Source organism: Poromitra crassiceps, assembly GCF_964638095.1.
Source record: "Poromitra crassiceps genome assembly, chromosome: 1".
Classification (NCBI taxonomy): domain Eukaryota; kingdom Metazoa; phylum Chordata; class Actinopteri; order Beryciformes; family Melamphaidae; genus Poromitra; species Poromitra crassiceps.
This window is the reverse complement of record NC_139623.1, coordinates 110,386,432-110,392,431: the sequence shown is the minus strand read 5'-3', so window position 1 is coordinate 110,392,431 and position 6,000 is coordinate 110,386,432.

Genomic DNA, 6,000 nt, shown 5'->3' with positions numbered 1-6,000 from the left:
CAGACTGGAGACAGTGATGAGGATGACTGGGTGGAGCTGTAGACTGGAAACAGTGATGAGGATGACTGGGTGGAGCTGCAGACTGGAGACAGTGATGAGGATGACTGGGTGGAGCTGTAGACTGGAAACAGTGATGAGGATGACTGGGTGGAGCTGCAGACTGGAGACAGTGATGAGGATGACTGGGTGGAACTGGAGACTGGAGACAGTGATGAGGATGACTGGGTGGAGCTGCAGACTGGAGACAGTGATGAGGATGACTGGGTGGAGCTGTAGACTGGAAACAGTGATGAGGATGACTGGGTGGAGCTGCAGACTGGAGACAGTGATGAGGATGACTGGGTGGAGCTGTAGACTGGAAACAGTGATGAGGATGACTGGGTGGAGCTGCAGACTGGAGACAGTGATGAGGATGACTGGGTGGAACTGGAGACTGGAGACAGTGATGAGGATGACTGGGTGGAGCTGCAGACTGGAGACAGTGATGAGGATGACTGGGTGGAGCTGCAGACTGGAGACAGTGATGAGGATGACTGGGTGGAGCTGCAGACAGGAGACAGTGATGAGGATGACTGGGTGGAGCTGCAGACTGGAGACAGTGATGAGGATGACTAAGTGGAAACTGAAGTTCAGTCACAGACAGCCTGTGAGGTTGCATTATGACAGCTTGCTGCTAGAGGAGCAGATACAAATACACAGAGAGAGAACAATGCTGCTTCCCTTACCTACTCGGCTAGAGTAAGTAGCCTACTGTATATAGCTCATTAACAGTGACACTGTGCTTTTGCTTTGCCTGAAACATTACATAACGTTTGACTGATATATCCGGGATATTGAATATCATCGGTCTTCTGCAGAAACCTCTTTTATGCTCAAAATCTCACTATACTGTCTTCCATCAGTAGAACGCATTTCAAGGCTCCGAGCCAATCAATTGATTCTGAATTGTCAAATTCAATTTCTTCCAGAGATCATACAGAGTCATACAGTAATTGACAGTACTGTACACCCCCTTCTCCGCACTGAATCACACCCTCTCTCCCAGATCTCCCTCCTCTACTCACTCTAATATTCACACATCTACCTATTCTCCTCAGTTCTCAGTTGAACATAATCCAAGGATCACATAGGAACAGGCTTTTACCTCTACTGTCTACTCCTATGACCCCTGCACTCCTTTAGTATTATAAACTCCTCAAAAAAAAGTTCGGAAACGTTATTTCGGTCGATTATTTCTCCCCTTTAATAATACCAATTGGTATTGTATTTTATATCGTTGGAAAGTCTGATTCGTCGCCTTTACAACGGGGTACAACTTGTAAGGATCGTGCATTCGTGGAATGAGCAACACAGCTAAACGTGTGGGTAGCGCCCCCAAGAAATGCGCCAAAATCTCCTGCAATATTCTTCTGTGGGTATTAGGGATGGGCATTTCTAGCAAAAACACTATTCGAAATTCGCTGGCCAAATTCGAATTTAATTCGAAATTCGAAAATAAATAAAAAAAATGTAAAAAAAAAAAAAAATGTAATTTTTTTTTTTTTTTTGTGAGTGAAATGTTGCATTGTCTCCCCTGATTCTAAGTCTACGGCTTTATTAATTAACACGTTCAGTGCCAGCGACGCCATATGGCGTCATTAGAAATTTACCGTACAGTGCCAGCGACGCCAAATGGCGTCATAACTCCAAATTGTTTTTTTGACGGGGGGGTGTCGATCTAAGCTTCTTACGTCGCCTCTAACAATATTGTAGCTATTGGAGGTCGATAACCTATTTTACAAACCCATTAGGTGGCGACAGCACTCTCCTGATCAGAGAAAAAGGAGCCAAACACACAGAAATAGTCACTGGGCAAAATGAGGAAATCGCATCGCATCCGTCCGTATGCATCGACGTGCCTCCATAAACGAGCACAACGCCAGCTGTGCCCCCAGCAGCAGCATCCGCTGTCACAACTGAGCACTTCCATGTACGCTGCAACAGCACATTCACATAATCAGCATTATTATTCCGAACTGGAAGCATGCCAGCCCGTGACAAACACACGCGGAACCAAAAAGCTGAATGTCGCGCACCATTCACTGTGTGTGCGCAGCAAACTCAGCAGAGACTGAGAGCCACCAGACACATAAGACACACCCAGGAGGCGTGTGCAGTTGAGGGGGGGGGGGGGGGGGAGCACGGAGAGCAGCAGAGCAGCATACACTTCACCCAGACAGACCCAGACATCAGAAAATTCGCTTCAGAGTCAGAGATGTGCTTGAAATGTTTAATTTCACAAAAGGCTCATTATCTCAGCTCGTAGAAAAAAAGGTATGTTTTTCGTTCAATCGAGCTATCTTCTCCGGCTCATAACTAAAGAACGGAAAATGGGATCAATAAACTTTTTTTTGCAGGTGATAGAAGAGAGTCTCATCGTTATTTGTGCGTGTTCAGTGTTTACATAGTAATTATTAAAAAAATTATATGACTGTTTTAAAATGCATTGCGGCCTATGTGGCACAGCAAGCAACCTTTTGCCCAAGGGCCGTGGCACTGAAAGTGTTAATATAAAAAGCTTCTGCTGTGGATTTTTAGCTCAAACAAGCATTGCACCACTGAAGTAAAGAACATGTTACATGACATTGACATTTTCGAAAATAAAAAACAGTTTTGACAATCATGAGTGGTTCATTAAATATTTAGTAGGCTCAGGTCTGAGTGCCAAAGGGGTGCCAAAGTCACCCCCTCTCCCTCTTCATGGGATTTCATCCGCCATTCATTTTTCCATAAACCTTGCTTAAAATGCTTATAAAAATTGTTTTACTTGCTCAAACCAAGCGAAAAAATGTTTTTTTTTTTTTTTTGAATTTTGAATTTCAATAATAAAAGTCGACCTTGATAATAACAACGATTATTCGAAAATTCGAAATTCGATGCCCATCCCTAGTGGGTATTCACTCTTGTTTTGAGCTTCAAATATTCCTGCATACATGAATTAAGAGAATATTCAAAATATGATAGAAACAGAACTTAATCAAAAAGCATCAGTAAATGGCAGCATGGCAGTAAAACTGCCAGGGTTGGAAGTTCAATTCTCACTGGAGCCATGGACTGTTTGAATCACAGGCTTCCCTCTCCCTGCTGTTATGGAGGACAGAATGGGCCATGGTTTTCAATTATTCATCATTACAAAAGCATTGCATTGCAAAAGCAGCATGCTAAAACCCTTCCACAAAGTTTCATGGAAAGGAAATTACATTTTTAATTTCAGTTATCAATTGGACGACTCTTGCTCACAGCCAAGTCAATCAAGCCTGAACCTGCAAAACAACATAGACCAGCTTGAGCCACTTCCACACCACAAGGATGGAAGACCTGGACCGAGTCACCATTTGGTCCTGCCGCACATGTGGAGGACCGCAGAAGGGACACATGTGGAAGACCGCAGAAGGGACACATGTGGAAGACCGCAGAAGGGACACATGTGGAAGACCGCAGAAGGGACACATGTGGAAGACCGCAGAAGGGACACATGTGGAAGACCGCAGAAGGGACACATGTGGAAGACCGCAGAAGGGATACAGGCACATGAGTTTGGTCATTTCTAAAATTTCTAGTCCTGATAACAAGCAGACAAACTAACAAAGTGACCATCAATGAATGAAGACCATGCATATTTCTTTTTATAAATAAATCTATATAGTCAATTATTTAACCATTTATCTATTTCTTCCTACTGCGATAATAAGACGTGGGTGGTGTTTAACCTCCTATTGGTTGGTCATTGTTGTGTAGAAAGTTACTCTATTTTATTTTGTAACTATTTGTTTTTCATATATTTATAAATGGATATTTATTTGTGTATTTCTAATTTTGGCTGATTCTGTCCTCCATACAATACATGCATGTTAAATAGCCTATTATTCAATATTCCAATTTACACACAGACGGAACTTGTCAGTGCCAAAAATGGCAAGTACTTAGAACAAGGTGAAACAGTATTGATTACACAGAGATCCAGAAGCAAGCTTTGCCAGCAAACTGTGTGCTGAGGTGACAGCAGCCAGGCAGGACCAGTGAGTCCAGGTGGGAAATCTGGCACGTCCTAAATGACAATACACAGGAGGCAATGCCACCACTGATTTCCCTTTATTTATTTCTGACATTTTGCATAATGAACTGCTTGGCTTGGTCTCAGGGTCATGTAGGAAACTCCATTGCTTTTAATAGCCATAACAAGCATTTCTCCCTCTACTGATTCAATCTGATCTGATTCAATCCCCATATTCGGTGGGCACATTGAGTCCCATTATTGCGATCAATGTTGTAGTGTTGTTGTTGTTGTTGTTGTGGGCAAGTGGGAGGAGTTCTGGGCTCTGAGGCAATGTGTTCAAGGTTCAAGGACATCAGTTTAAGTCAATTGGGCTAGATCACTAGCAATGGTTACATCTCATCATTTATGGTAGCTTACAGTTGCTGTTATGACAAGGCATGTTACACCGTGAGGGAAGTAAGTGATGTGTAGGTTAATGAGCTCCCTTGGAGGTGCAGTATAGCCGTGTGTGTGTGTGTGTGTGTGTGTGTGTGTGTGTGTGTGTGTGTGTGTGTGTGTGTGTGTGTGTGTGTGTGTGTGTGTGTGTGTGTTCTTCTGCTAATAAACAGCATCTCATGCGGTGTAAGGGGCACAGGGATTGTTACGAAATCAATATGATCTCTCTGCCTGAGTTCTTGCCACTGCAAACCTTTGGCTTGCTACAATATCAGGTTCAGGGCCGCGGTGTGAACAGAGAGTCTGATGGGCTGGATGTGTGATGTGCAGTGGTGTAATGTAATGAAATAATAATACAGTAGTTCAATGAAATTAGATTGCCCTGCACAGCTCAGATCTTCACATTGGTGCCGGTGGTGTCAGGAAGGAAGTCCATATAATAGTAAAAAGGAAGAAGTTTCACCGCACACAATGTGGAACTTTGAAGTTGATTTATTCTCTAAAAAAGCAACACGTTTCACCACTCAGGCTTCATCAGGCTCATATCAGTCAGTCACATATCAGCACAATGTTTTTATAGGCTGCACCTGTAATCAGTGGAATGGGCAGCAGCTGACAGAGGGCTACCAGGAGCCAATGGTAATAAATTCCAATCTTCATGTAAATTAGCAATGGTTACATCTCATTCATAATATCAAAAGGCTCAATCAATATCAATACAAGTATTAGGCCATGAACAACAATATATATATAGAAAAATCATTAATTATACAAAAGGGCAACAATAAATGTACTCCATGATCCCTGCTTCTGATCCCTACATAAGGGGAGGGAGGGGGGTGAAAGAGGTCAAAAGTGTAGGAGGGGGTGTGGTCCTACCTTTCCTCACTAGATGCCATATCTGGAAGCAGAAAGAACGTGTGAATAACAGGCACAAATAAATTACAAATCCATTACAATATACATTCTACAAAATACACCAAGATCACAACACTACATTTAATTCCTTATCTTAAAAAATACCCAACTCTATCCCTGTGAAAATGGGGAGGGGACAGAAGCTGGACTCGGGTGAGGGAATATATTTTCCTTACACCTACTACCTGTGTGCATAAGAGAAATACATTAGAACTCCAGCATTTCAGGCATCAAACATCATAAATAAGAGCTAAGACCTGATGATTCATTAAGGCCATGAGGTTCATGGAGTTCAAAGTGTAAATCCAGTATGCTTCCCGCTGAAGCAGCTTTTGAACTAGATTTCCTCCCCTTAGATTGTGAAGAACTCTCTCTATTCCAATGAATTTAAGGGAGGCGGCAGACCCGTCATTCCTGTCTCTATAATGTCTCGCGATCGCATAATCCATATTACCATTTCTAATGGCAGCTTTATGTTCGGCTATTCTTAATTTGAGGTTTCGCTTGGATTGTCCCACTTATATTAACCCACATGGACACCTGAGCATATATACTACATGTGTTGACATACAATTAATGAACTCCTTAATTTTGTATTTTTCACCCGTCTG